Below are 25,589 nucleotides of genomic sequence, written 5' to 3'. Positions count from 1 at the left end.
CGGCTGCGAGAAGAGGTGTCGGCAGATTCAGTCGCCAAGTGGCGTTTCGGGCCGCATCCGGCGAACCGCGAGGATAGTTCGTTCTCGCGACGACCGCACAACTCGCAACTTCAAATGGGATATTAATGTCCAGCGTCGACTTGTGCGCGCGCCTCGGGCCATTTCCGGCCGGAACAACCGACTGTTTACGAGGGACACGCTCCCGACAGCGGTTTCCAACGGTTAACAGCTAGCAGCGATACACGTCCTGGGTTCTAGGTGCTTTGCGGTCTCGCGATCTTCCCCGAAATTCACGCTGCTGCCTCAGCACAGCTAACCACTTGATATCGAATACGTTCATTCGGTACTCTAGTCCAACTTTGTTTCCATCGCGCCGACGCGCTCTCTACGAAGGTTTGTACAGTATATTCGGATAGTCGTGGAGAAGACGGACCGTTATGTTCGTCATCTTCGACACAGGATAATGTGTGAAATCGTATTCTCAGCTGAGATGTCCACTGGGAGGTTACTGTATTTTGTAGTTTGTTGTTTGACATATACTGACAGAGGAAAGTATTTCAACACCTACCATGGGAAGCTTCTATATTCCTGTTGTGTGTGTTGTATGAAACATTTTGAAATTTCATTAGAACCATAACGGTACACGACTGTCATATTTTAGATACTGTCGGTTATGGTATTAATCGGTATTAATATGGTAATTAATTAGTCGGTATTAATATGGTATTTTTTTTAGACGATTTATTAATATTAAATGAATAATTTTTTTCATACGATTTTGCCTGGATTATTATGTACTTGGATTTGAATTCTAACTTTAAAGACTAACTCGAAAATTGGAAAATAGAGAAAAGTGAGAAGTTTATTATTATTTATATCACTTGTGGGATGAGCGTATTATTTATTTTGTAAAAATTAAACAGTGATTGTGAATAATGAAATTAAGAAATTTACAAACGTTCATTTGATACTTTAATTCTTCCTAAATGTAATTTCCCAAAAGCTACTCGCTTCATTTACATACCCGTACCAATGGAAACTTAATTATTTACTATAAATAATAATTTCTGTTCTCACGGACCTATGAAATTCATATTGCAATTGAAGAGGAGTAGTTGGTTGATATTCGGAGATTTCCAGAACTTCGTTGCTTTCGACACTGTAAGATATTGCGCTGGACGTATTGGCGTGGTTGATCTAGAAATTGGTCATGGCAGTAATTGGTGGAGTCCTGCGGGCATAACTTTCGCTAAAACTTTACCGCTACTGGCAATCTATATGTTCGTGTGCATTGTGTGCTGAGGCAGCAATTCCCATTTTGCTTCGGGGCTATAAACTGCAACTATCTCTCTGCTCTACTATACACAAATGCTAATCATCCTTCTTCCCCTTCCTTCGTCCTTTTAATTGCACCGAATTAACAGTTGGAAAAATGCAAACTGACGAATATCGTTAAAATAACATACACAGAGATAAACAGAGAAAATTCCGTATGCAATACGAGTATCAGTAAGTTGAAAGAAAATGCCTGGTCGCACGTTTCCATTTATCCTGAAACCACTGGCCACTGAGGTTCAAACTTCGGATCAAGAATTTCCGTACATACCGTGTATACATAAGAGGTTAATTTGGAATTCTCTTTTCGTATACCACGCTCCGTTGCCTCGGTTTATCCGTTCAGTTTACGGCAACATGATAGGGTTGTGCGTCCGCAGGGGATGCGAAAGATCCGGGTATAGCGGTTCGACAGAGAATGCCAACTAATTCATAACTCGTCCACTATCTCGCGATTCGACATCATTCTCTTCATCCTGGAGTATTTTTATTGGCAAATTTTGTAATCTTACTCTTCGATCGCTGCATTTATTGGTCAACTATATAGAAACACGTATTTGTTAGAACTGTAATCTTCTTCTATTTCAGATATAAAACAGCAACGATATGAATTTTTGTCAACAATCTACGAGAATTTTCCGTATATATGTACGTTTAGTATCAAGGAAAGAAAGTTGAAACGAATGTAGAGCGGATAGTGAAATATTACGTTGCTCGTCGAAATATCCGTACAACCCAGTACAAAAGAATCAAGATCCATAGCACGACGTCCAGCACGAATATTGACGTTCGTATAATCCTCGAGAATAGTTAAATCAGGAGGATTTGTATCCCATCCAAAACTGCGGATTTCCTTCCTCCATTAAGGCGCGGCAGCTCGATGGCCTAGAAAATTCAGATTCAGGAGCATCGGCAAGCAAATCCCGACGTTCGTCATTTTTGCGAGTAATCAACGATTTTCGAGGTTCCTCGTTACGTTAAAAAATCCACGTCGTTTGCGGCAGTAGACACACGTAACGGAGAGAGCGCATTCGCGATTGTAAGCGAACGTCAATGAGAGAAAGAGCGATGTAACCGAATCAAGAAACGCCACTTTCGACGTTTGAAGCGGAAGAGGGTCGGAGAGACGATCTCCGTCTGGTGGATTTTACTTGCTGGATTCCTGACTGTGATGGCGGGGCCCCGTTATTGCCAAGCGGACAGAAAAATCGATGAGAGTGGCATCCACTTTCGATTCGCCAGAGCTAACGTCTCACCGCATTTTCTCACCGCGTGACACTCGTACCCTGTTCCCACCCCTTCGAATCTCATCCGACCGCCCTTTTTTGCAGATTTTAGGTGGTTACTCCGAATAGAAAGCTTTCCCTGAAACGAATCTCTACTTGGAACTCTGGCGACAATTCTATAGTTTTTTAGAGGCTGAAATATAGGGAGGATCTAATTCAAAGATATCGGAATAAGGTAGAGTTATTCGAGTCGGATGAATATTTGAGTCCAGCTGAGTGTAATTCGTCAAACCTGGCCACGAATAATTTTTAAGCGCCTCACATTTAAAAACAAAGTATTTAATTCGTCATTAGGAGTATGAGATTTAAAAAATAGGTGATAAATCCACGGTGTTTTGTAAGAAACGACAATAATATTAATCTAATTGTTATGTTAGTTTTTTATTACTGTTAGTACTGCGTAATTAACGTTATTCGAATGTTCGAAAGGGCGATAAAAATACATGTCCGATCCGAAAATTGAAATAGTTTTGACGTCAGAGTTGAAAACGTATTAAAATTAAAAATTGCTCTTTTATAAGAGAGAGAAAATACTTCTTATGGTGCCCTTCAAGTTTGATCTTCGATTATCCCTTCGAGTACTTCATCTCATATCGCTCTTGCACGCTGTGCCGCTACGATTTGAAAATTCGCGGCGTATCGATGAAGATCGATTTAATTAGCAGCGGTGAATTTATCGGCCGTTAAAGGATTACCGCGATAAAGCGATTTAGCCCGCGGCGTATCCGATTCCACGTCCGTTTTCCTTTCTTTTCTTCTCGTCGGTGTTCATTGTGCCCGGGCAAATGACGCACGAAGATTCGATTCGACTGGTAACCCAGGTCGGATTAAACGTTCCACGCTCGTCGACGTCGGGAATTCGTTAAAACACCAGTCGACGACGATTCTTTTTAGCCACTGCTGCTCCGGGGCCTCGAATTCTACGATTCGCCTTTTCATTTTACAACGAGCCACACCGGTGTGCACGGAATCGTCGCAGCCGCGATATCGATTACCCGATCCATTTCCCTGTCGCGTAAAAGGTGAATAAAATACTTGGGCCGAGTGGATTAAACCAGTGGAATAGCGTGGCGCTCTCGATTCGTCGTGACCTCACGGCGCGGCCGATACGGTGAGCTGCTATTCACCCGAAGCCCGTAAGCCAACGCTAATTATTTCGACGATGCAAAATCGAGACCCGTCGCCTATTGCCTTTCTTTCATTTCTCTTCGTTTTTAATCTGAATAACGGAAAGCCCGTTGTTCTAGCTCGATTCACTCTCATTCTAGCTACCTTGAATCGGGTATCGGTCTCGTAGTTCGTCAACGGTTCTGCTACCATGTCGAAACGACGCGAAAGGACGTGAAGTGCAGTGGCTTACGAAAATATTTCAATGCTTGTGGATATAATCGCGATTTTACGCAAATTTATGATCAATTAATTCATCGAAAATCCTCGGTCTTCTTAATAATTTAAACCGAGTGATACACATTTTATAAAGGATCAAGTCGTAATACTTACAAACTGGAATGTACATGCCACATATGTTTCGTTTCCGAGCAACGCGCACAAATCACTCGCTGCTACCACTGGCTGAGTTATTGTTCGAACGAGAAAGAAACGAAACGACACTGGAATCGTCACCGAGTGTGTTCGTTCTTCTCCAGCCGGATTACGACTCCTTCCCTTATCGAGGCTAAATCAGAATTCATCGGTAGCGTGAAATCCCTTGCGATTTTCTTCTTCTGGATCTTCTTTCTTCTGTTCTTCATTATTCTCTGGTTCTCTGTGTTTTCCGATTGGTATCGATTACTTCTTCCAGAGCTGCTCATTACAATCCTTGTTCTCTTTATATGTATCGAACGTGGATAAATTTTCTACCCAATGTGTTCGGTCGTTCAACTAAACTGCCTTCCGTGAAAAACGTAAAAGATCCGAAGATATCAAAACTTTTCGAAATTCCAACACAGAGCATTGCCACGAACCAGCATTGCATATATTTTAGCCCATTTTCATCATCGCTTTCTTTCTTCGATCTTCCCCACATCTCCCTACCTTCCAAAACCTATTTTTCTCTTCCGCAAACTTTATTTCCACGTTTTATTATACAGTATGATTTCTCAAACACTGACCGACGCAATTTTAGCCAAACTTACATGTATATTTCACTACGAATGGTCCACCATGGACCACGCGGTTAACAGATTAACTTGACGCGAGAGAAGTTCGAAGACGAATGTATCCCAACAACGAAAACTACCGCGACAGATGTTATCGAATTGCATAATAATTCGTCTTTCTTCGGTAACTTTCCGATTCGTTCTACCTGTCCGAGGAATGGAAGCTCTAGGTCCGAAGACCTAGAAAGGTATGTGACCTTTCATCCCTCTTGCATCAAGTGTAATGAATTCAAGAGTTGAAAAGCTTGGACGAATGAAATCTCCCGGCGAGCATACTCCGTGTAATAATATTAATAACATAAAAGTTTCAGAATTTTTACGGAGGTCAAGTAAAAGAACGAAAGAAGAGGCACCGTTGTTCCCGATCGATCGACCAGCTTAGCGGTGGCGTTGCTCTCCAAAGCGGGCCACCGGTCGATAAGCCGATTGCGTGTTTAGAACGCTAATAAAAATGATAAGCGATAGCTCAGCCGGCGGGAAGAGGCGGCCATCGAGGGGTAAATTGGTTCGGTGAACGATAAGAAAGATGCTCAAACTTCTTAACGATTTTCTCTCTTATTTATCGCGGTCCACGTCCATTTTCTGGAACCCGCTGCCAAAATTACCTCGTTCGAAATCACGATAGTACGTCTGTCGTGATGAAGCGACCAATTATATCGGGCGTGTATTTCACGAGTGTCGGAGCTCGAGATAATTCAACTTTGAGTTAGGAGAATATTAAAACCTTCCAAAGGAAATTCCAAGCGCTAAGAATGGAAACTATTTATTATATTTAACTATCGTTCCTTACAGTTTATTCCTTTATGCCGGTAGAAAGATGGAACCTGTAAATAAGAAAGAACAAAATCTTAAATATAAGAAGGAATATAGTGATAGAAACAAGCCTTCACCGTAGTAATCATCATCCATCTGCTGCGTTTGTTCAGAATCCCTTGAAATTGTGGCTGACGGGTTTATTATCTGTCTAGATTCAAAATTGCACCTACTACTAGCTCGTAACTGACATTTGTTAATTGTAATGTTGATAATATCCCGCGGGATACCTAACAACACGAAGTCGTGTTTCACGTGCTGTTGCTGCACAAACGTCAAAAACAGAAACGTAACGTCGAATGGCCGAACAGTTGGCCAATTTTATTTGTCCAGTTGTAATTTCGCTGACAGCGCGTAGGTACGCGCCACGAGCCAACACACTGGCTTAAATTTCGCAACGTACGATCGATCGGCAACGCATCGGCACGTCTCGTTAAAGTTTCACGCCGATCAGAAAGTTTTGTGCACGTCATGGAAAAATATGTCTCGGCCCAGTTCGTTCGTACGTCGCTATAACGACCGCGATAAAATTTCAAAAAATTCAACCGACTATAAATCAGAATACCGAAATTACATCTCTCGTTGAGATTTCAAAGTTATTCGAGCGTTAGAAAGATAATATTGAATTCGACCCTTTAGAATGCACGGTTATCTGCCAGGCGGTTTCAGAGAATTTTTAGTAATTTAAGTGTCTTGTTAATTTCTGTTCTTTTTAATCCCACGTGTAATGAAACCCAAAGTAATTAGAGTTAGGGTCAATTATTCATTACATTATCGAATGGCAAAATTTAACGAGGGCATTTCTGATACTAATTATACGTATAAAACTATCGTTCATGCTTTATACTAATTTTTTACCCAATGCATATTTGCAATAAACGTCTCGTTACATTGCTAATGAAATTTCGAGAAATTTCTTAAAACAACGAACGATATATCCATAAAAATTTTCTACGGTAAATGTTCGAATACCTTCGTGAGCCATTGTCGAAGTCAAAACAGAGAAAGGAACTTCGTCAGAAGGAAAGATCAGTTTGGGAAATCATAAAGGACACGTCCACTTGAAAGGAACGAACTTCTGGAAATACACATGCTCGTTGTTCCACGTCTACTGTGTCTACTACTACATCACCGTAGCAGCTTCCGGCGAACGTGGCCGCTCTGGCTTCGAAACGCTGTCAGGAGATGCTTTGCTTTCACGGAAAGAAAGTTACCGTGCCGTGTCCCGGTTTAACACTGTTCAACCCTCTATTGTTTGCGTTAAAGCAATTTCGCTCGATTCTCGACGAGATAGGCCGGGTTAATGTTGAAAATTCGATAATCGCCGGATAATCCACGTACACCGACCTGCTGATAGACGCTAGACTGATTGAATCGCGGTATATGTATAGTGGAATACATGAATCGAATTGAAAATGTTCGTATATAGATAGTAGTTTGAATCCTGGCGATAGTTGATTCGGTTGTGAAACGTAAGAAGAAGAAGAACACGCACTTGCACGTACCCGCTCGTTTCATTTGAGAACGGAACACGTTTGTAACGCGTAGTACATCGAGTTCTGCCCTGTTGAAACACTCCCATTGCAGATACGCAAACTTTGTTATTTCGCTTAACGATGTAGAACGTCGCGTTCTTCGGCTACCGTTCTTGTACCAAGTTATCGTGACGAAGCAAACGCTGTTTCTATTTACCATCCAGTAGCAATTCTATTCGTCGTTACGCGACGATATCTGATGCATTCTAAAGCGCCATTTAAGGGGGAAAACAGTAATCGAATTTTGTCGATATTTGGACAAACGATTTAAGGAGTTACTCTGGAAATTTATTTCCGTAACTGTTTTGCCGAATAATCATTTGGATAATTACTTTCGAAGAAACGTTCAATTTATTTGTACTATATATTTTCATCTTTTTCGAGCATATTAATCTAGTGGCATTTACGATCGTAGTTTTATCTTGCATTAGCCTTAAAAGCTAAAATTGATCATTCTAGCGTATATAACTTTTTTCATCGTACTTTACATACTTTTTACATCCTTTCCCATTAAAAAAATTGTCCTTTTGTTTCCATTACACCTACATCGTTTACCACTTTAACTTCTCAATTAGAAAGAAAAGAAATATGATACGAATGGGTTAGTAGTCGGTGTAGCGTTGTACGTCGATAAAGTTAGCCGGAGTTCGCAAAGATTTCCAGTAAACTTACAGCCTGACCAATGGCAACACGAATTGGTTGCACGAAGATCGTATCTTTCTTCGAATAAAAACGCGTGTCTCGTTCCTCAAACTTTAAAAAGACTCGACCCGCTCCGTACTCCCGTAAGTCTTTTACCAGCAGCATTTGCAACATGCCCGCCTCGTGTTCGAACAGTCTACACAAAAGTCACGTACGTATATCCTGAAGCATGGACCTCACGAGAGAAAGAAAATAGACTGGTACACTCACGCTCATATCGTTTTCCCTTCCGACCATCATTTTACTACGTTCGCGGTCAGATTGTTTTATTTCCGTATATTTTTATTTTTCCACGTTCGATATACTTCCTTGTTCTTTGCGTTTCACCGATATCGATACGGAGATCGAATTGCGTTTCAAAGCGACATTCTCGTATCACACGCTTAACCAGAGAACGTGGGAAACGATATAGAACACCGCGGGAAATTTTAGCTGTTTCTCGTGACCGTTCGCTGAAAGTACATTTCGCGGAGTAAACTGGTCGTCAATTTTCTTGCAGATTCGTTGAACGCCGTACGAAAGCCTTATTACATTCACCAGCTCTTTCTACGAATAATCGGACCTTTAGGTGAAACATTGCAGCCGGAAATTGAGAAGGATCCATCTCTCTGATAGAAAATTCGTACAACTGATTTATATTTAGGATAATTGACTGGGACACGTTAATAGGCTTAAATAATCATCCATCAAATGAAAGATTCAAAGCGTGTTAATTATTATCAGCATTCTGCATCGATTGCCGATCAATATGAAATTAACGTGTCGTAGTTGGTTATTCGTGGACTTCCATATTTCATCGTATCGATCGACCTGGCCAACTCGAAATAATTAAACGATCCAATGTCCGAGCTGGTGCCTCTGCCGCGTACCTTTTCTCGTTTTGCCGTTTCATAGGCAAAGTTTCGAGCACCTTTTAGAAACACCCAGGGCCGTGGGGAGGAAAAAAAGGAGAGTGGCGAGTGGCGAGCCAGAGGTAGTGTGGCGGACACGATGAAAAAGTGATGCCATGGAGAAACGATATTGCGTGAAAGGAAAGCGGTAAATGGGATGGGGGTGAAAGGATGAGGAGGTTGCTGCAGATCGATGTTCCTCCTACCACCGACTTCCTCTCGGTCTCTGTCGCTGCCGTTCTGTCCCGTTTCTCTTCCCTCTTTTGCCTTCTGCACTGTACACGATGCCCAGTTTTCGTTAATACAAGGCCGGTCAATAGCAAGCCTCGAAGCTGCAAGCTGTTTGTCATACACCCCCCGAAATACATTTCGTATTGGCAGACGGTTTGCGAGTGGACTATCGTCGAGACATTCCTGTTTATGCATTCGCTTATGTAGGCCATCCCCTGCGCCTCCTATTCACCGGTTGATTCTCGATACGGAACGGATAAGCGCCGCTTTCTCCAAATTATTTACGTCCGTTTACGTGACTCGACTTCGATACACTATCGCGATGATGCATTTAAGCTTACTGCGTATTTATGTCTCTATCTCGCTTTAGATTCAGCCGAGGAAGAGAATTTTAATACGTTCCAAGAAAATTATTATCCTACGATTGAAACGAGAAATCATACGACGATTCTCTCTTACATCGACTACAAAATTGCCGTGAAAAAGAATTTATAACGATAAGAAAATTTAATTTGGTCGAAAATGACCCAAATAACGCAGCAGGATTTGAGACAATCTTCTCATATTTCAGCTTAATTTCTTGGGTTTCATAAATGGATAAATGAAAGAATTTTTTTCTACAGATAAAAGGTATCTGTAACCTGTTTTACATTTTAACAGGGTAGTTAGCATGCGAAGTGTCGTACTCAGTCTGACAGGATGAAATATATTACATCTATAGAGAGAATCATTCCATTCGTTGCAAAAGAAAAGATAAACGTCATAAGAGTGGAGTGCGATAGTGCGTGAAACATAGTCGCGATATATTTCTCGTTGCTCTTTAAACGGTCGAGATTCTTTAACGTCCTTGATAACAGAATTTGCAGCAGGTTCTCGGTTTATTGACCATTTGAGCGTTTCGTGCGTTTACTTTCCAGTCAGCCTATCTAGAACGATGGTTCGTTAAATAAAGAACCAGGATACCGTGTACGTGTGATGCGATGAAAAATCTAGTAGTATGGGACGGTCATTGGCCAGCCAAGAAATACTCTGCCCCTCCTACGATTCTCTCTCTTCCTTTATACAAAGAAGATGAAACTATTCTACGGAATCAATCTCTGGAAGATCTCTAAATGACCACGGAGAGTTGATAAAACCTTTTTCAGTCGTCGATGAAAAATTTAATTCGATGAAAAATTCAACAGAGCGAGTCGATGGTCGAACGATTTGAAGTAAAATGGTAAGGAAGCCACGGTTGAAGGATGGCCAGCCCTGATTACCAGCAAACTAGCTCCTAATGATGAAGAATGGATCGAGCTAATCCCCGAGGCCAGACCGTGTACCATGAAACAGATAAGGCATAAAATAGTGGCCGTGGACGTAGCCGCTTTGTGCTCGAGAGGCGAACGTCTCTTGCCGGTGAAACGGCCCAGGCCGCCTTCCTTTTCCTTCTTTCACCACTAAAAATAAAGCTGGCCGGATAATGTGGGACACTGTTTCCCTTCGAACAATGCTTCAGCGTACCATTCAACGCGCACCAGTTTTTTTCGATGTCTCTCTTTCACCAGAAGGCCTGCTTCTTGAACCTCGTATAATAAGCGATCTCTCCCTCTCTGGTCGCCTTTTTCAGCTCCCTGTCAGATTTGAGCTGATACGCTCCCCTTTCGAGTACCTTAATCGCGCGCTATCCCACGTTCGAGATCGTCCTAAGTATCCACAGGAATCGTCCGGATTACACGGATCATCGCGTCGAATCGCCGATCATTTCTTGCCGCTGATTCACGCCGATAACAATCAACGGCCATGTTTCGATCTATTCGTCGCGTCGGTTCCATCGTAAAATTCCATTCTACCTTTGACACGATACCCTGTCCGACGAACCAATCAAACGGGTGAAAAAAATTGCCACGACGATCGATCGCTTCGGCTCGCGGTCATTCATTCCCGCGATGTAGGAATTTCACAGGCGACTGGCCACCGAAATTAATAAACTTTATCTAGTACGCGTAACGAGACCGACACAAATATTTAATCGGTCTACCGATACTTATTGACTTTCCGGGCTGGGTGAAGCGTGACGAACCATCGAAAAAATATATCGAAAAAAAAAAAAAAGAAAAATATATACAGGCGCGGATATCCACTGAATTATGAGATAGTCGTACCTCGATACACTTCGCTTCAGATTTCACGAAATATTCAGATGCTGTGGTTGCTATGGCACAAAGCGACAGTAAGCCGGTAATAGTCTGAATTTTTCCTTCTTCTTCCTGTAGGTCATTTTTTATCGACATTTATATATCTTCATTGATCGATCAGTATTTTTATAGAAATATCGCGTTCTTTGATCGATATGTTTTTGATAGTTCACTGGAAGAGGAAGAAACGTACCGTTATCACGCCATTAAATTATGCCTGATACGTACAGGTATGTAGTCAATGAACATAATTTGCAACGTAACCATAATTACTGATCATGTGCGGCTCAGGTGTCCGACAGTCTGACAGTCCGGATTTATTGTAGCTCCTCTCTAATTGCTGCTAAATTATTCTCAGGCTATTATATGTACAATGCTATTAAACTGATTAAATGCTCGACAATGGTGAACGTTTAAGACGTATACTACTAGCATTATTATAAATTTTCCTATTCGATATTTGGAATGTGGTTCTCTGATAATATAGACGAAGATAATGACGATGTACAATCTCAAAAGTTAATCCTCCATAAATTTCGAATAAGATTAATTATTGCATAAATCCGCGTATCTTCCATAGGTACTCGTTGTTACAATATGTGCTTTCCACGGGTAAATTGTTATCTCGAACAGAAGTTGAGTGAGAAGTTGAGAGTGGTATTTGGCCAGGTTTTAAGGAAATCATCAGTTTGAGATTGGAATTAGAACGATCCAACACCTCGTTAAACCCTAAAACTACTCGAATAGCGAAACTTCATGGAACTTTGCCTTCCGGAGCTACGGCAACTTCATCGAACGTCGCAATTTATTAGATATCCGAACGTTATCGAGACTCCGAGTATTAATGTCTGTAAATCGAGCTTCGTCGTTGCTTCTTAATGAAATTTTGGCAAAATTCTTGATCACGATCCAAGGAAAATTCCCAAATTATATCTTATCTCCCAAGAATTATAAATTATCATTCGATGAGAGTGAAACTAGTCGTTGACTGGAGACCTAATTCTTTTAACTGCGATCTCTGGTATCTACGATCCATTCGTCCAAAGAAATGACAAGCAAATTAAATGACGTAGACTCAAACGGAGCGACGAGTAATTTAATCTAGTAGATATATTGGTGAGAAAAGAAGTAATAGAAATGAACGGAGCAAATATTTCTGAGGATCCTTAACCGTAACCTTTCTACTATTCCTATGTCCAAGTTACACATCGTCTGCAGCCTAATGAAATCAATTAACGGCGTTGAACGATGAAGTAGCGCTAACATTTGCCAAGTGATCGCATTTATGTATATGTATGTGATCTATCGAGAGTACGCATATCAGTTGTGTGTTTGTCGGATGCAGGGTGCTTTGGTCGCAACCAAGCATCGATCATCTCACGAACCGCGCTGTGATCCTGTCAGCTGACAATCCACTCGATTGTTGCTCCGCCGACTTAATGAAACTAATTAGTCACATTTGTGCCGGCAGAGGCACGAACGTTCGATCATCGTACAATGCTGCTTGTATCGAGCCTCGAAGGTGCTCTCGATAACGTTGCTCTCTGCGGATGTCCGATTGCGAACACTCGGAATAACGCGTCGTTAACGTGTCTAGAAGGATAATGGCGCCACGGGGAGGAGTTTCTGTACCTGATTGCTCGGCCGTTACCTCTGCCCCTGAAGGAAATTCAACGTATGAGAGCTCGATGCGTATAATGTCACTTCAAGCCCATTTGCATATAGACTGGTCGAAGTAGAATGAGTTTTATAGGCGACGGTAGATGGTTATGGAGATCCTTGCTAAAGTGGAAATTCTATGATTTTTCAGGTGCCTGTAGAGGAATGTGGATATAAGAGTGTGGAAACTTGTCTGCCTTGTCGTATAAGAATAATAAATTAAAAGCGATCATAAAAAAAAACAGCGAAAATTATTCAATTTGTATGAAATATTCGATGAATGTCTGAAATACTTATAACTGTCGGTATCACTATAGAGTATAGAGGAATTGATCCGTAACTCAATGTCTTTGGACGTTTAATACATTCGCTCTACAAAATAGAGATTAAATGCAAAACGTTTGAGTACGTCGATATATCGCCGAGTGTTGGAGTGTGGTTCGTGAAGGATATTGACATTTTTTAACCTGCGGACCATATGGGTGTAAAAGGAAAGGGACAAAAAGAGGAACGGTCAGTTACAGAGCGTCGATCGATTTATTGCATCGTTTTACCAGTTATTTTAGTTATTTTTCATATCTTCGCTTCCATTCAAAGTTATCTTAATTTCCAGTATTTTACAATATAATTCGTCTTTCGATATTACGTATTTCTATTTCTTCTAACTTTTACTTTTGTCTTAGTGTTATAGAATAGGATTATACCGTCGTAGGACAGAGTTGCTTATTAATAAATTCAATTTAAATGCAGGATGAATTCAACAGAGTATGGAAACTTATTTTTCTTCTGGATGCCAAGCGTTAACAAAATATCTTCGAATTTCGAATACATTTAGTTCAGAATTTAAAAGAGTACGTAGTTCAATAACCTCGTTATCTCGAAACCGGTGACTCCTTTCCGTCTCAGGCGCTAGTTATATACGACGAGTCAATGAAATTAATTACAGTCGACGCCTGCGCGACCTAAACCGAATCTCGCAGCCGCTTATTTACTCTTGCGAATGATGCTCGACATTCGACTGCATCGTACGGTTAGGCCGATATAGCGGCCGCGTTATTTGCGAACTCGACAATTAGCGAGGCATTCGAGAGGCCACCAGAAGGAGGGTTAATGAAATTAATCGGTCACGTAGCACAGGCCACGACAAAAGATCGCCGGCTGCTTCGTTAGCGGCCCTGGATATAATTATCGGCTCTTGTATTCATCTTGATGAGACGTACCGATCAACGAAGATATTGTGAAACGAAGGTGATAATCAAAGCAAAGCCATTCTTAAAGCTCGAGGAAAAACAACAACGTTGTTACTTATCGAGAGTAGAACAAATTTCGAATGTTGGTCGTTTTATTGTTCGCGTTGTCTCGCAAGACGAAGTGTCTCGAAGAGTAATTAAGTCGACGAGTCTGGCTCTGAAACGAGAACCTTTCAGACGTTTCCCTGATGACCGGCAATTGAATTGATTAAGTGTCTACAAAGCTCGAGATCTCTTCCGGCGTCAAGGATATATCCCTTGGCGTAGTTCTGCTTGTTATCTTATTTTCTCTTACATCGGTGTCATTCTGTTTATCGCGGAACAGTTTCATCATTCCCTCGCCAATCTTATCGAACGGAGTAATTTCTAGGAAGACCAACAAACATCTCGTGGACAAATTGGATTTGCGTGGTCGCGATGAGTGAGTCAGACACCCGAGTCGTCCGAGTGTCTGCTGAGGAACAGCTGCGAACCAAAATCACCCAGGACTTCTTTTCCATTCTCATTAGTGTTCGGGTACACTTTCCAGTTCTCACCAACCCAGACCTCCATTTCCTTTACTAAAATCCTTTTCCCTTGATTCCCACGTTTCTAAGAAGAAATCGCCCTCGAAATCCCTTCGGAGTGGATCGGACTAAACGCATTAATTCCAAGAAATTCAATCCGTATTAAACCATTCATCCTTCGAGTTCTTCCTGGTTACGATGATAAATGAAAGAGTAACCGCTCGGCAGAGGATCATTCTTTCCTCCCGATGAGCCTACGCTGCGGTTCATCAGTCTCGTCGAACCAGGCCACCAGGACTTAACGGGTTAGCAACAAACGACGAGCCGTTAAAAACCCTCTTCACCGTTGATCGTCGCCAGGCCAACTAATGAAACCCGTCGATCACGTTCGGTGACACGTGCACGAAGGTCACGACCACCTTTTCCATCGAGCCACACAGATAGTTGTCTTTCTCTGTTGCCTCACAGCGAGGCACCAGGACGCTCGTGGACGAGAGAGCAGCGCCTGTGTGTTCGCAGATAAGGCAGAAACACTGGAATTGTATATATCGATCCTCGGTTTCGATAAGATACGAGAACCCTACAGCCTTGGGCTCGGGTTCACGAGCTGCTGCTCACGGGAACAATTTTGGCCGGGACGAAGGAGTGCGACAGCAAGGAATAAAAGGGATAGAAATAGAGAGAGAGAGAGAGAGGAGAGATGGTTTTGTTCCCTTCTCTTTACGGCATCGATCGTTCGGAACCGTCCTTTGCCCAGGAAGAGTAGGAACCTGGTAATGAAGGAAACCGTTCCTTCCTCGCCTCTACTAACGCGGATCAAAAGTTTCACCGATGCATGAACCACGCTCGTCGCTCGTGGTTCTCGACGAATAGCTACAGTTGCTCACGAAAGTATCCGAACACGTACAGAAACTTCCAGGAATGTATGTTACGTGTCTTATATGAGAGATTTTAAAATTTTATTAGTAGAGTATAACGAGAAGCGACTGTTTGATTATATTATTGATTATATTAGTCAAATTTGAAATGAAGTTTGATATACTAGATATTACTAACATTGTAACAAAATCTAATTATCGTGATTGTATCGATCAAATTTGAAATTTGAAATTTGAAATTTCGTCTCCAATTTAACCAATATAGTCACCACGGTGATTGAGTGCCATTAGAGTCTAACGATACGTTATAACGATATTTGAAATTTGTTTTTAGATTCGACCAGTACGTAATTTCGAAATGTTTTACTCAATAAAATTTCTTTATATGCACAAAAGTTCTCTATGACGAGTCATCTTTTTACACCTTTTAGCATAAATGAATTACGAACATTCAAACTGTAAAATTTCCTCTTTATTTCACCTTCTCTCACAGCCTCTTGTCTGGTGAATATTATTCCATGGTGTAGAAAAGAACAAGAAAAGAGACCCCTACTTTTGCACGAAGAATAGGACAGTTTTCCATTTTAATTTCTTCGCGGAAGAAATCTCGTTTTCGAAAACTTATTTCACAATTTCGTCGTCTTTCCGTTTCAGGGACGCCGGGACCTGCATACAGCAGGAAAGTATTGCGTTCACGTTTCTTCCTTCTCAACACGTGTAGCCGAAACTTTCAGACGTCATTGTATCTTTTCCATCTTCCCTCATCCCTATTCCCTGCTTGTCTCCCGCCACCCTTTTGTCGCTTCGTCTTTCTGTCATCTATCCATCCACCAACCCCGAACCGAATTCATCTCGCGGATTCATCTCGCAAACTTTCAACCTTCGTCACCCGACCCCTTCCTCGAATCGCGAAATTTTCTTTCCCTGCGACACCTGCAACTATTTTTCTACCGAGGAACTTTCGCAGGCCGAGAGATTCAAATCTCGAGAATCCTCGCGTTTATTACTGATTCCTCGCGTCTTATAGGGAACGATAGGGAAATTCCGAGTTAGCTACGATTTATCAGGGGTTCACGTAGTGAGCAATGAAATTGTGAACGACTTCAAGAGACCCAGCATCTTATCGTTGGGATTGACTCGACTATACGAATTAATACGAGAAATTACGTTTAGAAGAATCATCGACTTCTCGAGGGTAATTTATGTAGTATCTAAATGGGTCTTCAGAGGAAAGGACAAGTAATGATGTTTTGATTTAATAAATGATATTCAAAACAACGAAATGATTATAATGCTGTCGTATGTCTTATTCTCATACTCGGCTTTCGACTTCCCGATTCACACTCTCCGGCTTCTACACTCGCTCGCTCTCGCTTCTCAACTCACACTGCACGCCTTTTGCATTCGTTCTCTCCGGCTTCTCAACTAACACTGCCTTTAGCGTCTCTTTGTCTTTTCCCGTCCTATCGGACACGTGCCCCGAAAACGCCCATGACTAGGGTCACGCAGGCCTTTTCCACGAAACTATTCACTTGAAAGGACCGATGACACAATGCCGCGGCTCTCGCGACATTGTTTATGGTTCGGCCGATATCTTAGGCCTTTTGCCCACGATGCTACATTTATACAGATTGTCCTTTTTGTTACGATAAATTCAGGCCTATTGACGTGAGAAAATATTGAGTAATAAAATTTAGAAGAAGTCAGTAGTTAACTGACAGAAAAGTCTAATACTAACTTTGAAAATATGTTGAATTTATAGTTAGGATAGCTTAAAGGCACCAACCGGCTAGTCGTTGAACGCAAGATGTTATGCCTTTTAGACGGAATTCTTTCTCTTCTGCGGAATTGAACAAAACGAAAAAGTTGGTTCAATTTAATCGTAACAAGGCTCTGGTCGGGAACTCGATTTAGCCGGAAGCGGAGTCGTTTAGGAAGAATGCGGGACAAGTAAAGAAACGGAGGATCGACTTACATCGTTGCTATAAAATACATTTCATCCACGGCGGGCTCGCTATAGCGTCTACTACAGCAAAGATCAAAGGTCAAATCGATTTGACGAATTTGTGACGTAAACGAAGCGAAGGGCTGCTGACGCACGCTCCCAGCATCGGAGGTTGCAGTTTTTTGAAATTGCACATACGTACATTAAACCAGCGCCACTTCGCTCGAGCAGCCCAAGCTTCGAAACACCAAAGAACTAATCACTCAACAACTTTCCCCCCACTACTACCAATCGCAATACTATCGACCGACCTAAATCGAATAACCCAATCCAACCCCTAAAAGAAAATCCACTTTTTCCATCTCGTGACACGAAAGACGAATTCGTCTCGCGACTCCTGACACGCTTAACGCGCATCACAAAAGACACCGTAATCCATTCGGGAGCTTCAAGCTTGCCATTACCTAAATTTCCAGGAAAATCGAGGCTTGGCCAGTGAGCCGAGATGAGACTCGATTGTCTGGTCCAAGGTGCGCGGATTGGACGACTTTCTCCGATAGTTCGAACAGTACCGGTACCAGGAAATCGCCCCAGGAGTGGAAAGGAAACCACCGAGCGGATACCATTGGAGGAGCAGGAGGTGACGAGACCGAAATCGGCGACGGTGGAACCATGAAGCTGGCGCGTGACTCTTGAACCGTGCGTAAAAGCTACGAGATAAGGTTAGTTCTGCTGGTTCACGATTCAACACCTCTATCGGAAAATATTCTTAGCACGTAACAGCTGAAGACCGTAGTTGGCCAGTTTATGGCTGTTTCGCGCCCCGGGAAACCCCGCAAGCTTTTCATTTGCTCGCTGACGTCCGGGGGACCGCTGTATCGTCGAGTGACTCGAGAATTGGGCGCCTTATTGATTTTGTTATTGAGATTGGCGAGACAGGCGAATATTTTGTTACGTGTATTTTTGATACATTTATTATATGTGTTTATATGGTGCAGATTTGTTTCAGCGTGGAATCGCGTTTCTGTTATTGAGAGAGTAGGAGTAATTAAAACGATTAAGGTGCAATTCAAACGTAAATATTCAAGTAGTCTTTACACAGGCTCAACTTGACAAAAAATCGATTCATTGATTTTATTTTTAAAGATTAATTTTACATTTTACATTTTCATTCTGCATTTTATACGGCGCACAGTTGTTAGGAATTATCGTAGTTCACGGAGTTAAGCTTGTCACGTGATTTTTGAGGATTTATACTTTGTGGAATTTACTGAAAGAGGAAGTTATCGGTTTTAATGTTTAAAAAGATTCGCGGGGATTGAAATTTTTGTTACAAAAAGAAGATTAAGCGAATTTATACGGCGACATCAGATATTTTATATTTATGTTACTATCGAAAACAAATCTCATTATTGCCTTTATTTACTTGATATTTTCTGGCCATATATATATATATATATTTCGCATTTTATATAATATGAATTTGTTTCAAAAATAAACACTCGAATATTCTATTTACACGGATTGAATTAAAAAAAAAATTTCTACTATCGTAGGATCTGTTGCAGTTCCAAACAAAATTTTATTCGATACGCGTGACAAAGTCGAGTATGGAATGTTATTCGCTAACGGAATATCGCGCGATCCTCCGTCTCACTAGCGCATATCGTTTTCATTTCGCGACAGGCGGAAAGCGGCACGGCGTCGGCCGGTTGGAAAGCTGCAATTTCGTCGCAGCGCCTCAAGAAAAAGAGACGAGAGAGGAAAACGAACAAGATACGAGTCTGAGCCGCGCTTATGGCACGTCTGCGGCGAGCCAAGATTGCGTTTTCCGGCTGTGAAAATTTTCAGAAACCCACAACAAAACCTCGACACCCTGTGAAAGAGGATCAGCTTGGGAGGTTTAGCTAATATTAAATTATAATTTACCACTGCGACCAGATATATTAACTATTATTTCGTAACGTCGATTTTATCCTATTTGCATATTACACGGTATTAATTACTGTTGCAAATATGGTAGTTGTGGTAGCATGCAATCGTACTAACCGATATGTATTATTTTGCTCTACGAATACCAGCATTGCAAGTTTGCTCGATAAATGTACAACTTCGGGGCCATTCATTTTGCGCTGAGTTCCTAACTCCTGTCTTTTGGCTTTTTGTAGGCGGTTAGTATAGGTCGCGTAGGTGATGTGTCAAGATTAATATCGCAGGATTTTAGACCAACATATGGCAAACGTGTTTTCTGCCATCTCGTTTAAAGGCCAACTTTTCTAGAGCTATCCAATTTTAGTCGTTGAAATGGTCTTGGTGGATTAAGAGTACGTCGGAACACGGTGGAGTAATCTCGCGTTACTTCAGGACCGATTCCCTGCAAATTTAACTCTTAACTCTCGTCTTAGAGACGTGTACAGCGTATAATAAAGTTTTTAGTACTATATTAGTACTATACTTAGTATATTTAATGTTAATAGTGTAGATATACGTATAATCAGGAAAATCAAAAAAGAAAGTAGACAAAATATTACGAAGTTGTAAATATCAAGCTTGATAGCAGAGATAACTTAGGAGACATCGTTCTAGGACAAAATTATCCAGGGTTTCCGATATCTTTCACTGTTCTTAATTCACGAGAAATAAAATTCCGCATTGTTTCATCCTCTAAATTCGTCTTATAGCACAAACGAAAAATGGCTTTCTGTTACAAATCATCTACCAGCCACATTTGCGCACAAATTTTCATAACTTTCGAATCTCCAAGTTCTCTAACTTGTCAGTTTGTCGAGTATAAGGGTTACACCATTTCGCTCTCAATGTCTCATATATTCTTGAAATTTTGATAGAGGCAGGGTAGTAATTTCAACTTTCCTCCAGATTTTGGACTTTTCCTCACTCACTCGAAAGATTCTCAAACTGTTGAAAAAGACTAGTCGGTGAATGGAGCGCTGTACATCTTTTTACGAGCGACAGCAGCGAGAAACATGGCGCCAATTAAGGGAGACAAAAATTTATTCTTCCGCCGGGCGAGCTCCTTAATGAGTTCCTTTCGAAGGAAGGGCGAATAAGGCCGATTCGAGCCGCTTTAATCGCGGTCGAATTACCGTTATCCCGCGGTTCTCGTTGTTAATCGTAGTTTCATGCGACGGTATTTCGCGCCGCTTAACGCGGTTATAATTCGTCGGGTTGAAATTAGTCCGTGGAGCGCGAGCCGTAGAAATTCGCGGGCGATTTGTCTGCGTTAACGCGGCCAAGCGTCCTATCTCGATTTATCCTCGTGTCCGATGGAATTTTGCGGACCATCTCGTTTAGTCGCGAGCCCCGTTCTTTTTCTGCCCGCGAATCACCGAATTATTTTCGATCCGACCTCTCTAAGTCACCCCGTATTTCCAGTTCTTTTCGTTTTTCCTCTAACTAGAGAGCGGCACTGTGAAATATTCCTGTATCAAGATGAGCGAGACAGGGCTTTATTCCTTCATTTGAATAAGGTGCGTGTAAACGAGGCAAGCTATATTTTTACGTGTATATTCCTTAAGGACGCTGTTCTTCGTTGTAGTTGTTACAGACGGAGGAAAATCTGCGCGACGATAAAGAGGAATATTGCTTCATCTCGTCACAAGTACGTAAACCGAGATTCTCAAGCACGCTGTATTTTTCTTCTATGTTCTTAATCTCCTATCGGAGTAATAAATAATTTTCACGAACCTCTGGATAATTTCCTTGTAAGAATCGAGTAAAAATGTAACCGCGACTGTAATGCAAGGAAAGCGTTAACCAGAATTTCCATCGATAGACGTCGCTTTACTTCCATTAAATATTCGAATAGAGGGAATCGAAGAGAAGCTTGTCTTATTATGCGCAACGATATCGAATATAGAAGTTTTTTTCCAGTCTAAAGTTCTAAACAAGGTAACAACTCTTAAAAGTTTTAAGCTTCTAACGAGTTTATCTCGTTTTCAAATCATCGTTCGCGCGTATCAATTTTGACCGATTTCACTCGCTTACAATGTCTGTTCGGAACACGTCTGTTATACGAACAGTTATTACATTATAGAATCTACAGAATATTATATGCAACATGCTGCTCCAATCGATCGACCGAAATAAACCATCGACCTGGGGCGATCATTACACGGGGGCCAACTTGTCGAAATAATTTCCATTCAAATCAATGAATAATTGACGAGAAGCTTCGAAATGGCACGACGAGACAGAGTACAGCTCGGTCGCGACATATTTTCCTCGACGAAACACCGCCCGCGGCAAATGTTACACGGTGACGAAGGTTTGAAGAGAGGGGGTACAGATAGCCAAAAGATTGCTCGACATACCGGGTCAAAGATTTCAATAGCTCGACCAGAATTCCTTATCTCTCCCTGTGTATACTTCTTGTTTTCTTTCTTTCGATATGCTCTCCATACTTTTGCTAAGTATTTCGATAAAGATTCCCGAAGAAAATACTATGCCTAGGTTCCCCATGGAGAACATACCTCTGCTGGAACTTGGATAAAAGCACGAAACAAAGGAGACGTTTTCGAGGAAGAACGAGAAGAGCCAAGAGAACGATATTCTTCGAGAGGGATCTAGAGATTCGCCTAAGTGCCGCCTCGTTCCGCGATCAAATGGTGCGTCGCGATCATTCGTCTTCGATGTAACAGGCTGTCACTGGAAATTCAGCGTGCTGCACGGGATCGATAGAACACCCACACGTGTATCTTCATCTTCGCGAAGTGCTCTTTGAATTAAAATTTTCTTATTTATTGCTCGAAAACGTAATGAATGATAAAAGGTTAGACAATGTGGGAGTGACGTTACGATAAGCCAAGTTATTAGTTTATTCAATCATTCGACAGTGAAATTGATTAGGTATAGAGAATATATGCTTTCAGTTCTTTTTAGAGAAAATATTAATAATTTTAATAATTTTAATTAATATTAATAATTAAACGAAGATATTTGAGATATGAAATTTGTAGTAATATATTTCACGGTTTGTCTCAGTTTCTTTCAGACTACCCTTTTCAGACTAAGTAATTAATGCTAGAACTACTGACCTTTAATATGTACAGAAATATATTAGAAACATATTAGAAATTAGTAAATTAGAAACATGAGTAAAATACGCAAGCGTTTCTGTTCCGGTAAAAGTAAACATTTATATGACCAAGAACGCACGTGCGTGCTTTTTGTCGCTACAAAAATAAAATACCCGATATCGTCACTTCGTAGCTTTAATATTAATTTGTTTAATTTGGTAGAAATATCAATTTCTACCGTATGTTCCCAGATATACAACACGTAAACAGTTGCATATAAAATAATAGAACGAAAGTAAATATCTCCATGTAATTACATTTCTATCTAAATAAAAGTCAACATTAATTTCACTGAAAGCACCCGTACGTTTTCAGTAATTAAAAACAAAAAAAAAAAAAAAAAATGCGTGCACATACGCATAGAAATCCTAAAAATAGCAATATTTCGGTGGGTTTCGTGTAAATAAGAAATATACATCGCAATGCCTATACTGTTTAAAGATCCCGTTTCCATGAACCTGTATCTACGTGTTTCTAAACAAAGAACCATTTTTTTTAGGGAACCTATAACGTTACGGTCTACTGGAAATTCAGTGTTTGAACAAGCCTCTCATTTTAGGTTGAAACTAAACTGAAAGGAGAACGTTTACAAACAGAAATTTACACGGAAGTCCGTTTTCGACGGAGCCCGCAGAATTTTAGCGAAACGTTTCCAATGTTCGTTAACGTGGATGCGGAGACGGACGTTTCGCGCGATTTCGTTTCAGTTTCGTTTCTCGTAACCGTTTCAAGACTCGCGTTGAGCTCGTCCCCCGAGACGAGACTACCGGTTTGTACGAAGATGCAACGAATTTCGTCGGGTAAATAAATGCAGAATGAACGACCCGGTGGGGCTAATGAGGAAAGTTGCGAGAGCCGACAGGTATCTAAGAATATTTCGAGGAAATTAAACTCTCCGGAGTTCCTTCGCACCAACCCTTCCAAGAACCGACTTTAATTCTAATAAGTACATCGAAGAACCAATTAGTAGCGGAATAATTAATTAAGACGATGCTCTTCGCTAATAACTGTATCAAGTTCAATACTTATCAACTCGAATCAAATCCAATACCCGACGTTTCTGTTTCACAAGGTTCGAATACTACTCGTAAGGTATTATGGTTTATTCATATTACTCGCCTGGTATTCGATCTTCAGAGACTCGTTTCGAACTTTAGAACAAGTACTTCCAACTTTTGAAAATCTACTTACAGCTACTTGGATATTTTATCGAATCGTATTCCCTTATAGATAGCAATCGAATTACGAAAGTCGGAAAGATATTACCATTTTATAGGATTCTAACAAGTTTAGAGGAATTATTATATGGAATCGTAGACGATAAACGCATTCAATAATGACGACGAAGGAGTTCTATAAATTTCATTTCGACGATTGCGCTTATAACGGTTTGAGAACTGCGTTAACTGTCTGTCTCAGTGCGCTGCTCAAAGGCGGAAAACGCTTGAATATTTAAAATCGATCGGCTACCTGTGTATATATTAATGCTGAACCGATTGTTGTTGATTAGCAGTCAATCGGTAGGTATCGAAGCGATTATCGCGGGAACCGATGACGCGTTTATCATTATTGTTGACTGTTATATGCGTTATAATATATAAATAATTGTGTCTGTTAATCAGACTAATTGCTGTGAACGTTCGTTACGAAACAACAACCGAGGGAAATGCTTCGCGACACTCGTAAGCACCTCTATAAGCAACAAAACGATCCTACTAAAATTCCTTTGTCAGAGAATTTATATATCCGACTTTATTCCACGAAATAGTGCTCTACTTTTGGTTTAATATCTTGAAAAAAGACTGCAGATGTAAAAGATGCTGCTATAAAAATGACAGTGGCTTCTTCGTCTAAAATTCTGAAGAAAAACGTAAAGTAACTCGGAATATTCGTTCACCAAGTTCTGAAATACCAGCGAAAAGGGGTCGGGGCAAACGATACCTCTGGCCGTGTTTCATTCCAAGGTGGTTCGGTCGAGTCAAAAGTCTCCGGGTCGAAAATCGGTTGAGAACAAGCAGCATTTGGCGCGGACCGATGCAAATGAGATGTCGAAATAGGGAAAAAGCGAGTTGGGAAGAGAAACGAGCAAACGAGGAGTGCAAGCTTATAAGTTATTCCAGCGAAGCGAGACGCGCTCTTGTGGAATCGTGATGCCGCGAACGACGTCGTCATCCTCGTCGTCGTCGTTGTCGCGGTCGCTTTTCACCCTTTCGGTGAAGGAGATCGCGCGTCGCGTCACTCCACGCAAGATATTTGGCGGTGAAAATCGCTCGTCGTGAGATTTTCAGCCGGCAACTGAGTCGTCGCAGCCACTGCGCGATATGAAGGGGGGTTACTAAAGCCAAAGGGGGGGGGGGGACTAAAAGCGTATAAATTATGGAAATCCGCGTCAGACCAGGAATTCGATATGAAGATCGGGAATTCATGGAACGAAACGCGTCTCGATAATGTTCAGGAGTAATTTCTCGTTCCGGGAACGAGCCTCGTTTTTCCTCGTTCAACTTCGTCCTCGTCGAGATGATCGCCGAGTAGGAGATGATTCGGGCGCGCGGAATTGCATTTAGAGTGCTTGCTCTTGGTCGATTCTTTCACAGCAGGAAAAACTTTCTCTTTATAGTGCATTGAGATCGACGATGTTTCGTTTATAAATAAAGAGGGAAAAGTTACTTTTTGCAAACCGAATATACAACAGGCTGATTCTATGTGACGATATAAACTGGAAATATAAAATGCAATTTCTTCGTACGGGGCTTCGTTACCGGGGAACTATATTTTAAATATTTATCGAACATGTTTGTGTATTCATTATGTTTGGAGTTAAAGAATTTTCGTTGTGAATTAGTATTTTCGTTTATGTTTATTGTATCGGGTAAATCAAAACGCGCGATGAAACAAAATATTCATGATAAATCTGGTGATAATAGAGATCGTTGAAGATGCTGTTTATTCTGTTGAAATATACAATTCTGCTGCTCGTATCAAGGAAAATTGCCAGCGTGTTCTGGTGATTTATTTCATTGGACGCTAGAGCGGACTGTTTTAAATATCAGAATTAATTTTATTTGACTCTGTGACTAAAAATCAAAGTATATTAGTTCGGACGCAAAATATTTAAAGGCAATTTTCT

At 41.2% G+C, this 25,589-nt stretch overlaps 2 protein-coding genes across 6 annotated transcripts in view; one reads left to right on the top strand and one right to left on the bottom strand.

Annotated features, from left to right (window-relative positions):
- LOC126924390 (putative aminopeptidase W07G4.4) overlaps nt 1–25,589 on the top strand; it is a 213,603-nt gene that overhangs the window by 80,931 nt on the left and 107,083 nt on the right. For 4 of the 5 annotated variants that reach the window (XM_050738820.1, XM_050738822.1, XM_050738817.1 and 1 more), the window contains one exon: nt 17,843–18,088. The exons of the other annotated variant lie outside the window; for it this stretch is intronic. The gene's annotated coding sequence lies outside the window, so the exon portion shown is untranslated. The remainder of the gene's footprint in view (nt 1–17,842; nt 18,089–25,589) is intronic. 5 annotated transcript variants of the gene reach the window in all.
- The window catches only part of LOC126924393 (alpha-2B adrenergic receptor-like), a 127,378-nt gene that overhangs the window by 73,360 nt on the left and 28,429 nt on the right, over nt 1–25,589 (bottom strand). The window lies entirely within an intron of this gene.

The sequence above is a fragment of the Bombus affinis genome, chromosome 14, assembly GCF_024516045.1.
Source record: "Bombus affinis isolate iyBomAffi1 chromosome 14, iyBomAffi1.2, whole genome shotgun sequence".
Taxonomy (NCBI): Eukaryota; Metazoa; Arthropoda; class Insecta; order Hymenoptera; family Apidae; genus Bombus; species Bombus affinis.
This window is presented reverse-complemented; position numbering and strand designations above follow the sequence as displayed.